The sequence below is a fragment of the Crocuta crocuta genome, unplaced genomic scaffold (assembly GCF_008692635.1).
Source record: "Crocuta crocuta isolate KB4526 unplaced genomic scaffold, BGI_CrCroc_1.0 scaffold162, whole genome shotgun sequence".
NCBI classification, from domain to species: Eukaryota; Metazoa; Chordata; class Mammalia; order Carnivora; family Hyaenidae; genus Crocuta; species Crocuta crocuta.
In genome coordinates, this window is record NW_027529433.1 from 7,383,353 (window position 1) to 7,395,442 (window position 12,090).

At 47.1% G+C, this 12,090-nt stretch overlaps 1 protein-coding gene across 6 annotated transcripts in view; it reads left to right on the plus strand.

The window, feature by feature from the left end:
• Window positions 1–12,090, plus strand: part of GCNT4 (glucosaminyl (N-acetyl) transferase 4) — a 28,945-nt gene that overhangs the window by 1,936 nt on the left and 14,919 nt on the right. The window contains exon 1 of one of the 6 annotated variants that reach the window (XM_077759935.1): window positions 541–656. The exons of the other annotated variants lie outside the window; for them this stretch is intronic. The gene's annotated coding sequence lies outside the window, so the exon portion shown is untranslated. Of the gene's footprint in view, window positions 1–540; window positions 657–12,090 lie in introns of those variants that run through there. 6 annotated transcript variants of the gene reach the window in all.

Below are 12,090 nucleotides of genomic sequence, written 5' to 3' on the forward strand. Positions count from 1 at the left end.
CCGTTTTGGGCTGGGACCTTGTGTTTTGTCCCCTTACCTGGGCACACGCAGAGGTGGTGTTAGCCCTCAGACCCTTATCCTTTCCTCTTCTCCTCCCTACAGTTGAAGAGCAACAAACGAGAATATTGAGGAAATTAGGACTCAGATTAAGTATCCCGTGAGGTTTGGTAGACATAGAAGTCACCCTTTGTGATGCATGAAGTGTGCCCTTTTTAAACCACTTAGCAGCCTAAGGCATTTTAGAACCTAACTGTCCCTTTTGACAGCCTTTGTTGATAGTGTCTGGAGGAATTAAAATCTTTAAAAATGAATGAGTTATGGCAGAGAACATTTCCTATGCTGCACTTTCCAAGGATCCAATGCTGTCTGAGAAATGACCAGTTAAGATGCTGTTGAATTATCATTTTTATTAGCAGAGAAACAATAGCCAAAGAGTTTGGTTGTGCGGTAGTGAGTTTGGGAAACTGATAGAAGAATTTGGGAGAGGGGAAGATGGGGAGCAGTGTTCCTTCCTGTTTATTACTTGTACTCGTTCCAAAGTTTACTCATGCCAAAGTAATTTGCTAAATGCCACAGTTATCAGCAGCGTGGTAGGTAGGAGTGAATGGCATAATCGGGGAAGAAGTCAAAGTCGGCACTTGATAGCACCATGCTAAGTAAGTACCCTCAAGATAAACAGGTAGTAAATAGTTATCAATCTCACTTCAAATGAATGCAGATCATGANGCATCTGTTCTGTCCCTTGAAAATCACTGAATGCTGCCGCTGCTAGTTTACTTGGTAACCTGGGGCTTATCTTAGGGCCCCTATCAGAAGTAGATTGTGTCTCCTTCAAAGGATTTCCTTCTTAGGCTGGAAGGTGGAAGAATGCAGCAAGGGAGTGAGATTCTGTGATGCAGGGTTGAAAAGTCAGTTCCTCAGGCCACATTTGTTGAGACCTTCCTGTAGGTCTGGCCAGTGCTGTGTGCTGTGGGAGTGCAGATGTTCTGAGTCTGGGATAGAGGCACGTGGCCTTCTTGGGCAGATTTAAGGGGGGCCGATGGATGAGTGGGAGTGGTGTCCACGAAGTGCAGGGCAGAGAAGGAGAAAAGGAGCATTCTGTGCCCAGGGAGCCGTGTGCCTAAGACAGGAGAGCTAGCACACAGTTCGTGGAATGGAGAGGTCCAGTTCGACGTGAAGGGAGAGTGGCACAGGCGTGGCGAGCAGGGTGCCAGGGCTTCGTGACGCCAGGCCTTGGGGCCCTTTTGTGGAATTAATTCCTCTGCACAGTTTCACACCGGAGAGTATCCTGGTAAGAGCTGCATTCAAAACAGAACAAGACTAGGCTGCTGTGTGAGAATGCATCTGAGGTACCGGGAAGGTAAACAGGGTTCTTCCGAGGCTGTGAGAGGCCGTGGCAGCAGGTGCTGGGATTCAAGGCAGACTCTGGAGGGACTTGGTGACGACTTCTGTGTGGGAGAGGACAGGCCGACTCTCTCCAGGTTTGGGCAGATGTTGCGGCCATTGAAAAAAAAAAAAAGGAAGCATTCGAGGAGGGGCAGGTTTTGGAGGAAAGATGTGTTTGGTTGGTTGAGTCTGAGACCCCAGCTGATGCTCCAGTGAAGTGCGTGTCACCCGTGCTGGAGCGTCACCACGCTTGGTGTGGACCCGGGTGAAGCCCCTGCCTTCGTGGGGAGAGGTGAGAGCCAGCGTGGCACGTCTCCCGCATGGGAGCGAGCACCGGCACGGTCCGCGGGGCGCGCTGCGGGCTGAGGACTGGCAGTGGCCTCCCGGCTTGCCTCCCTGGAAGCCTGTCCTCAGCGGAGAGGAGAGAAAGGGAGATGGCTTTTTTAAGATGAGCGACCGTCCCCCACAATTTATATGTGCAAGGGATGGAGCGAGTGGGCAGGGAAGGATACCTGGAGCCCCTTCAGGTAAATACAGGCTGGGCTGGCATTTGGACACCCAACTCCTATAACCACCCACATCTTACAGAAATGGTACTTTGAAGCACATAGGACTGTGAAATGTGAACTTTTACTCCGTAGATCATGCAGACTTAATGTGTAGTAGAAACACAGATGGAAATCAGGCAGCAGCTCAGCTGAGTGGCCCCCGGAGCAGTGCTGCTGGGGGCCCGGCTCCCTCGCTTACTGCGTGATGAGAGTTTCCCGATCTCTGAAATGACACCACACAGACGGGGTGCATACTTGATCGTACCCTCTCCCAGGCTGTGGTGAGGATTGCACGTGTGCATCCTGAACACACAATGAGTACACGATGTGGACATTGTGCTGGCCTATAAGCCTTAGTGCTGGCAGTTTTATTGTGATGATGTCACCTCATTACTTCCAGATGTAGGATCTGAGAACGAGAGAATTCGGAGAACTTGTGCAAGGCCATAGAACCAAACAGTGGCCAAGTTCAGGCTAGGATCCCGTTTGCCTAACTCACAGACGGGGGCGCCTTCCATTTAGCAGGCTAACCAGTGTCAGGTGCTGGATGCCATATAAAATTAATTGTAATAAAAGAGTCTGGTCACTGCTCACTAGACTGTAGAGAAGCAAAGTAGATAATATCAATGTCAAAGCTTACAGACTTTTCCCAAGCAATTTAGACATGTAGGTTTTGTATTAATTTGCATTGCTTTGCATGTCATTTTATATGCATTCCATATGCTGGTGATTTCCCTACTGGGATCGAAAGGCTAAAGCTTCGAGTATATAAGATTAAATAAAATTAATCAGGAATTGAATGCAGCTGGTTTGAAATCTAATGGGCCCTTGGGCGTGGTGGGCTCAGAGTGGGCTCTTGGAGGAAAAGACTAGATCGATATTTACTGTTTTAAGAGATATGGGAAGCCAGATACCATTTGATGAAAACAGGTCACATTTTAATATGTAATGAGGCTTGACCTGCTGAATATAATACATCAGGACAGGATGAGCAGAAAAAGACCGAAGTAGACTGCCCACTACATAAAATGCCAAAAAATGAAGCAGAGACAGAAACAGAATTTTGCTGTATGAAGCTGAACTCATAAGAAATACTAAGGGTCAGAAGTAAAGGTGAAACTTCTGTTTAGCAACAGAAAATCATAAAAGGAGCATCATCTTAAAAATGTGTGGGGGTTTTTTTATGTTTGTTTATTTTTGAGAGAGAGACAGAGCATGAGCAGGGAAGGGGCAAAGAGAGGGGGAGACACAGAATCGAAAGCAGGCGTCAGGCTCTGAGCTGTCAGCACAGAGCCTGATGCAGGGCTTGAACTCAAGAACCAAGAGATCATGACCTGAGCCAAAGTCAGACGCTTAATGGATTGAGCCACCCAGGCGCCCCAATGTGTGGGGATTTAAAACCAATAAATTCTCCCTAATTTGGACTTCCTGGGGAATGACCATTGCGTCTTAGTAAAATCTCAGAAATACATACAATTTTTTTTCTGAATTACAATTTTGTTTCGTAGAGCACTCGTCCTCAGAGAATGGTCCCTGGACCAGCCACATCAGCCTCCCCTGGGAACTTAGAAATGCAAATTCGGAGACCACCCAGATCTGCTGAATGGGAACCTCTGGGGATGAGACCCAGCACCCTGTGTTCCATCATTTGGAGCCAGCTTTCATTCCTCTTGAATTTTTACTTCTTCAGTCTCCAGCTTCCATTTCCCTCTTGTGCTCACTGGCTTCTCACTGTTCTCCTTGACTTTGGCCAGTCACTGTCCCTGTGGGGAGTTGTACCCAGACACAGACCCATCCCTTCTTCTGCCCCAGGGTCTAACCCCGGGGAAGATGCTCTCTAAGGGGACTCTAGGCTGGCAGGTTGTGCAGCCACGTGGTTCTCATGTTGCCCAGGACCACACTGATTTGGGTCTGGGTTTGCATTTGCTGCCTTTAAAAAAAAAATCTTTTGGCAGTCTCATCGCCAACAAACTGTTACTCCTCCCAAACACACCATCCGCCAAAGCCTGAGCTATTCTCTCCAGATGCTCCTGTTAAACCCCATTTCTCCATCTGCTGTGGGTGCAGTTAATGTCTTGGACCTAAGCGCTGGTTTTTGTATTTATCAACGTTAGATTGCATCTTACTGGATTCGAGTCTGTCCAGATCTGTTTGGATCTTCCTTTTACCCTCTTTCGCATAAACCTTCGTGTCCTCTGCTAATCTGGCTGCTGATGTCCTGGCCAGAGGAATTCATAACAGTGCGAGTAGCTTTGGTAGAGGCCTTCCTCACGGTTAATGAGGCTTAAAAACTTGGCATCTTTTGCAGTCCTTGTGGGGCTGACATCAGAATTGTCATCAGCCATGTCGTTGTTTGCATTTAAATTACAGCTGCTCTCAAGCGTCCCTCCTGGGGTTGCTCTGGAGAGAGAGAGAGAGAGAGAGAGAGAGAGAGAACTGTGTTCTCTGACTCCAGCCTCGGTGTCCCTCTATTCTGCACCCCACTCAGTCACCTGCCAGGAACTCCATGACTGTGATTGTTGTCCTCTCCCAGATTTGTTTATACTGTCAGCTTAGGGGGTTTTCTGCTTCTGCTTTCTTGCTTAGGTAAGTTTCAGCTTCTTTATAGTCCGATTAGGATGAATTCAGTCATTTCAAAATAATAGGAAGCGATAATTGTGCCCTGTCTTTTCCCTCTCCTTCACCCCACACCTCACGACCGCCACCAAGCTCTAGACCTCAAGAGAGTTTTGTGCTATAGCTCACATTTTAGCCACGAGATTCGGGTCATTTAAAATTTCTTAAGTGTAGAATTTTGTCCATATATGACTTTGAAAGGAGTACAAGTAGATAATATAATTGTACAAACAGACTTTAGGAATGTAAAAAGCAGGGGCCCCTGGGTGGCTCAGTTGGTTAGGCATCTGACTTCAGCTCTCAGGTCATGATCTCTCCATCCATGAGTTCGAGACCCGTGTTGGGCTCTGTGCTTGCAGCTCAGAGCCTGGAGCCAGCTTTGAGTTCTGTGTCTCCCTCTTTCTCTGCGCCTCCCCCACTCATGCCCTTTCTCTTTCTCTCTCTCTCCATATATAAATAAAATAAACATTAAAAATTTTTTTAAAAAAGAATGTAAAAAGCAAAACAACTTTATGGCAAGAATGCTTTTAGCCATGGTTGCTAGAGCATGAAAGGGTGCCTGGAATCCAACACTGTTCTATCATTCATGATCCTTATCCAGTCCTACTCAAGTCCTCTGGCCTGTCCCTCCCTCTGCACTGAAAGACTAGCCTTAAACCAGACTGCAAAGCTCTCAGGAAAATCCAAGCCTGCTTTCCCCTCCAGGATGCTACCAAACGTCTTTTGATGTGATGTGCTCGCTTACCATGGCAAGCAATAGAACAGTGCCTGGTGATAAGGGAGCTCTTCGTAACCTCAAGTGAATCTCCACGAATACTCTGTGCTTCTAGCTCTTTGATTGCTTTTCTTCCTTCCCCAGTCCCTTTCTATAGTTTTTCTCATCTAGTTAAGGGGAAAACAGATGAGATGTTCCCTTTGGAGGAGAGCTTCCTGTCTGTGTTCAGACTCAGACAGTCGGCCTGTCTGATCCTGGATAGGCTGGACCTGCTTCTAAAGGTTCTGCAAATGCTGGCATTTCTCCTGGTCGTTTTCCAGATCCAGACATCCCGTAGCAGCTCGTTCACGCTGCCGCAGAGGGTGGCCAGGTGTGCCCAGGACCAGGAAGAGCAAGGCTGGCGTAGCTCCTGCGCTGGCCAAGCTTCCTTCCATCTTCCTTCTGCTCCTCTGCGTCATGGTGGCATGTTTGGAATATTTGCGTTGTTGTGTCCTTTCTCCACACCCCCACATTCCGCCTGAGTGCAGCAAGGAAGGGCTCTCTCTGCCCAGCCCCCCTCTTCCACCACATTCTTTCTTCCTGTACCCGTCCCAGCAAGCACCCCACCCTACTCCCGGGCAGGCAGAGTTGGATGTAGTATCAGATGGGTCAGGAGACGGAAGTGGAGCGACACTCAGGGTAGACACAAATTAAGTTCCAAAGACTAGATCGTGAAAAACTACTACTAGAATAATGTAGAGATTGTGGAGCTGAAGGAAGGGGGTGTGGAACCAGAGAAGAGATCCTAAAAAGGAGGGACATATAAGTAACACCGTGCCAGGAAAAAATCCCTGAGTAAAAACCATTTCTACATGCTACCCGGTGACTTCTCTCTTCTGAGAAATTATACACTAACACTCAGACGTACCGAAGTAACTGGGATTTCTTGGGTTGTATTGTCAAGTTACCTAGGACCTTGCTATTTATTTCTCTCTGGATCCCTCCAGGCAGGACAGTTTCTAGTATCTCTATAGAATCTAACATAACGCCTCCCTGGCACATGGTGGGCACACCGTAAACATTTGATGGATGGACAGGCAAGCAGTTGAAGGGGGTAGAAGTAGCATATATAAGACTGAAGGTGTGTATAAGATATATGTCCAAAAGAGGTGAAAGCATGGGCACGAGCAGATATTTGTATAGCCACGTCTGTAGCAGCAGCATTCATAATGGTCAAAAGGCTGAAGCGATGCAAGCATCCACTGACAAACGGCTAAAGAAAGCGCAGTATGTACGTAGAAGAGAATATCATTCAGCCTTCAAAGGAAGGAACTTCTGACACATGCTTCAGTACAGATGAACTTTGAAGACATGATGTTAAGTAAAATAAGGACAGAGACTGCGATTCTTCTAATACGAGGTTCCCAGAGGAATCAAATTCATAAAAAGAGAAAGTAGAGGGGTCGTTGCCAGGAGCTGCAGAAGCAGGAAATGAGGAGTTAGGGTTTGCTGGGTACAGAGTTTCTGCCGGAGAACATGAAAAAGTCCTGTGGAAGGAGGTGGTGTTGGTTGTACAACAGTGAACGCGTTTAATGCTACAGAACTTAAAATGGTTAAGATTTTAACCACTGATCCATCCATGTCCACCCACCTATCCACCATGTGTCCACACACTCATCCCCCCGTGACGTCTCCAGCATTGATCGAATGGCTTTTCTAGGAAAACCAAGAAGCTGAGACTTCTTAGCACTGACGATTAAAATGGTAAAACTTTAGGTCAAGTATATTGAACCACAACAAAATAATAGAAGAAAGAGTATTTTCATGGGCACTGACTAGTTAGTTCATAAGTACGGAACAAGAGAGGATATTTTTATAACAAAGTAGTGAACCAGGTAAGACTTGGAAGATACTCCCAGAAGGAAGACAGCAGTGACCCCAGACGTAGAGATGTTTAAGACCTGGCTATGAGAAATGAGTTTGCCTGCATCTGCATATGAGGTGGGGGCTTTGGAAGGCCTGTCGTCCCGCGGGCTCCCATTTACCCCTATGATTCCCACTTTGAAAAAGAAAAACAAACAAACACCTTTTTATTTTGGAAAAATCTCAAGCCTACAGAAAAGTTGTAGGAATATTGCTGTGGGCACGGTCTGATTCCCCCCTCCCCGGAGCAGGCGAACGTGGAAGGCTTTGCTCCAGCCCCTGCACCATCCCACCCAATGGAGAGGCCTGGCTGCTGCCTCCCGGAGGTGGGGTCTGGGTACAGGAGCTGGCGTGGGGCGTTGAGGGTGAGACCGGTCCTGACCTGCAGAACAGCCTCAGGACTATGGTACTGACTGCTCCTGTACACAGAGGAGGAGGGTGAGATGCAGGGGTCGGGAAGGAGGGTCAAGTGGAATGAGGTCAGGGAGAGAGGGGGAGGGGCTCGGATCCATTCGGCATGGTTCCCCCTAAGTGGCGCTGTTATCTTCCTTGACGGCTAACATGCTTGTTACAAATAAGCTTACAGGAAGGCAGCCTGCCTGCAAGTTGACTTTCAGAGATCCTGTGGCCTTCCGCTGCTTGTGACCAGAACCATACAAAGTAGAGTTTTGCCGAGAGCCATGTGGTGCTTCACCTGAAGGGTGATGCGAGGGCCGCCCAGTTTGTGCCAATATCAGAGTTAATTTGGTAAATCGTGGAGTCTTCTTTCCTTCAGGTGTTTACCTAAAGCCTCCGCCTGCCAGTAGTTTACATTGCCTGCGACATAGAATTTCACACTTGACCATATACAGATTGAGCTGTTGTACAAGTAGCTGTACCCAGTTGTTGTAACCTAGTTTATACATTTTTTAAATATTTACTTATTTATTTTTGATAAGAGAGCAGGGGAGGGGCAGAGGGAGAGGGATAGAGAGAGAATTCCAAGCAGACTCCAGGCTCTGAGCTGTCAGCCCAGAGCCCGACGCAGGGCTCAAACTGAGAGAGTTTTTTTTACACTGAAGCTGAATCTTGCTCGTGTGTTTATGTGTCTATGTGTGTGAAGCATTACCATTTTCATATGGTCATCTTCCAGGGTGCACCTTTGCAAAGTCGCTTAAACACGTAAGGCCTTATTTTTCTCGTATAACAAGAGTACAGATGGGTATTTGCTACTGCTGGCTCAGTGGTTTGAGGCTTTCAGGGCTGAGGTCTCTGATACTCTCAGCCTTTTCTTCGTGGTCCCGGCATGGCTCCTGTAACTCAAGCCATCATGTCGGACAGAAAAGTGGGCAAAGGAGAAAAAAGAACAAAATGACTTACCTGCCTCTGAATCAGGTTCCTTTAAAGAACTTTCCCAGGTACCCCACAGTACAATTTTATTGACTGTTGCTCTACAATGGAGGCTGAAGGAAAAAGCTTTTAGAGGGGCATATTTCTGCCACCAACAGTTCGTTTAGGAAAGAAGGAAGGGAGGATGGATGTTGGAATGCAACCGGCCATCTCTACCAGAACCATAGGTAAAGTCCTTGCATGCCAGGTCTGTTTCTGAATTTCATCTCACTGATCTGTGTCTGTTCTGGCACTAGTACCAGACTGTTGTAATGATTGTAACATTATAATCCACGTGAACATCTGAAGAGTCTGGTTCTTACTCTTGCATTCTGTACCCTTGGCATGTAAGTTCGCTTCGATTGTTTTAAACTAAAGCCTTTGACTTTTTTTTATCATATTAACCCAAAAGCTAAACCTTCATGTTGAGAGACCTGTTACTGTAATTAAAACCATTGCTAGAATACATCCTTGTAGCAGATGCCAACTGGAGAGCTTCCTGGAGTCGTTTCTCGATCTGACTTCTGGAGACACTTTGCACGAAGCCCTGCACGAAGTGCTTTTAAAGTTCCTATTTGGGCATCATGTTTCCAAGCCCTGCTGATTTTATTTGTGCCATCCATTTATCTTCCTTTTAAATTCCTGGGCCTTAACTTTGTTGCGTCTCTACGCACACAAGCTCTCGGGGCAATGCGTACGTTGTAAACCGAGAACAAAGATGTCACGGAATGGTAGAGTCCTGCCACGGTAGCTGGTCGTGAATTTTTCAGTGGAAGCACAGAAGCGTCCCGAAACCTCCAGCCCAGTCCCCCACGGCATCGACAAAACCTGGCACACAGAGGAGCTCTTCTGAAGGTGTAAAACCGAGTGTGTCCAGTCCATCCGTGGACAGTGTGGCCTGGCCTTAAGCCATCGCTGCCACCCACGTTCTTCGCATCTGTTTATCGCCGCGCTGCCTCTGTGATATAGTTACGGACGTTAAAGATTCAGTCGGGGTTACTGTACCTCTTCAGCGGCTACCTTTGAGGAATTCATTTTGGCCAGTACAAAATACTGAGTTAGCCATATAATAGCAAATAAGTGCTTCTAGAAATTTTGGCGGTGTGTGAATTATAGTCCATGCAGACCTTGGGTGGGGAAAGATTGTTCCTCTTTCTAAACTCACGAAACATACATTTAAAAGAAAGACACCAGTGTCTTTCAATTCAATCTTTCTTCTTTGTAGAAAAAGAAACCAAGATATTCTCAACCCACATTTTATATCTAGAGTATTAAATATATTTTGGTTCTGTATTGTGTCCAGCTAAGTGTGGAAGGCAGAGAAGAGAAGGAGAACCTAAGAAAGGAGTGTAAGATTGGTGTTCACAAAGCTTGAGAGGCAGTTCAAATATTAATTAACCTCTTTTTTGTTACCTTTTTATCTAAAAAGGAGGAAACGTTTTATTTAAGCTGTTTCCATCCCAGATAAAATTTAAGAGCATAGATATTTTGGAAATCCCACCCTTCCTTTTTTGTTTTTTGTTTTCCTGTAGGAAAAAAGCTCTTAATGTTTTGCGACATAATAAGGATCACAAACCGTTACAAAATTAAAACTTCATTCAGTAGTATTATTTATGGCCCTTTAGATTTCCTGCTAAAGAGGTAGCCCTGTAGTTTTGCCCAGTAAGCTGTATAAACTGGGGTGCATGGGAGGCGCCTGGGTGGCTCACTCGGTTAAGCATCCAGCTTGGGCTCAGATCATGATCTCACAGTTTGTGGGTTTGAGCTCCGCGTCAGTTTCTGTCCTGATAGCCTGGAGCCTGCTTCAGATTCTGTGTCTCCCCCTCTCTTTCTGCCCCTCCCCTGCTTGTGCTCTCTCTCTCTCTCTCTCAAAAATAAATAAATATTAATAACAAAAACAAAAGCAAAAAACAGAAAAACAGGTGCCTGGGTGGCTCCCTCAGTTAAGTGTCCAACTCTTGATTTCAGCTCAGGTCATGATTTCACAGATTCTTGGGATTGAGCCCAACGGGGCTCTGTGCTGACAGTGTGGATCCTGCTTGGGATTATCTCTCTTCCTCTCCCTCTGCGCCTGCCCTGCTTTCACTCTCTCTCTTTCTCTCTCTCTCTCAAAACAACAATAATAAACAACAAAGCAAAAAAAAAAAAAAACCCACACACAACCAGCTTTTGATGTTTGCCCTGTGAACCACACACCACAAAGCCAGAACCAAGCTGGCTACCTCCCAATTTTGGGGACTGTAAAAAACCTGGCTGAATCCTGCACATATTTCGCTCCACTGCTGCAGTCCACATTTCTGAAGACCCTGAGGGACCACCATCTGGTAAATACATCCTGATGCGGCTTGTTCAGTTTTCTCCCCGAAACTAAGAGGCTCCAGTTAAGCTACTGGTAGAAAGGATTATAAAAAGGTGGTTGACAAACTGATGTCCACACCCAGCATTTTCCTTCAGACCTTTACTCTCAAAGCTGGTGACCGCAGTGTTTGGCACTCGCAGACCCAAGCGCTCGGCCCGTGGAGGAAGCTGTCAGTTCTGCCGGTGCCGCTACTACATCCCCTTTGGATGAGGGGCGTCCTGCTTTCCTGCGCTGAGACTGTTTGAACCATCCGAGCCGCTGAGCACTGGCGGAGACCCCGGTTGAGGCTATGTTTTGTGTGCTCGTGCGGCTGTAGAGCCCTCAGTCCTGCTTTGTGTGTGATGGGGTCCTTAGGGATGGCCTTGCCGAGCAGGGGGCGAGTCTTACAGCTCCGCAGTCTGGAGAAGCCTTGCCCCCACACCTACTGAACGGAGGGGAAAATCGCATAGCTTCTTCCGTACATGGTCACAGAAGCTGCTGAGCTGAACGTGAACGTGACTGCACAGGACTGGTGGCATGTGCCTTCCTTGGTAACTTTTCTTTTATGAATAATAATGATATACATTTTTAATGCAGAAACCTAAACTTTTCAGAAGGCACGTACTAAAGCAGCCTTTGAATATTTGCCACAACTCCTCGTGAAAAAGCACAAAATAACATAACGACATCTAAAAGTTAAGGAATTCTTTGGTTATCAGTCTTTCAAAAGATAATGAGCAGGTGGAGGGGAAAAAAACACCTCTAACAATTAACAATTTTTTATTTTACTCCAAAGGGTTTATTGAGACAAGTTTCACATCCAAGTCTGGGGCAGAGGGGATGGGGCTTATAAACAGGAACCTTGAAGGGGGCCCGAGGGCTCAGGGTGNGGAGACCCAGGGGACCCCCTCCAGCCTCCAGGCCCCAGGTTGGGGTGAGAGAAGTCTCTCTCTCCCCATGGGTGACCCTGTGGGTGCTGGGGGGCTGCCCTTGGAGGAGTGCTGGGGGAGGGGGAGAGGGCCGGGCGCCTCCCCCAGGGCATCACCCCAGGGGGTCGCTGGATACTGTCTGAAAAGTTGTGCTGGGAGAACTGGAGGAGAGGGTGGTGGACCCGAGTGTGCTGCTATTTTCCTGCCGTTCAAGATCTAAGATGGGTGTACGCCTTCAGGAACAATATATACACCAGACATTGGCCAAAAAGAACATTGTCAGGGAGT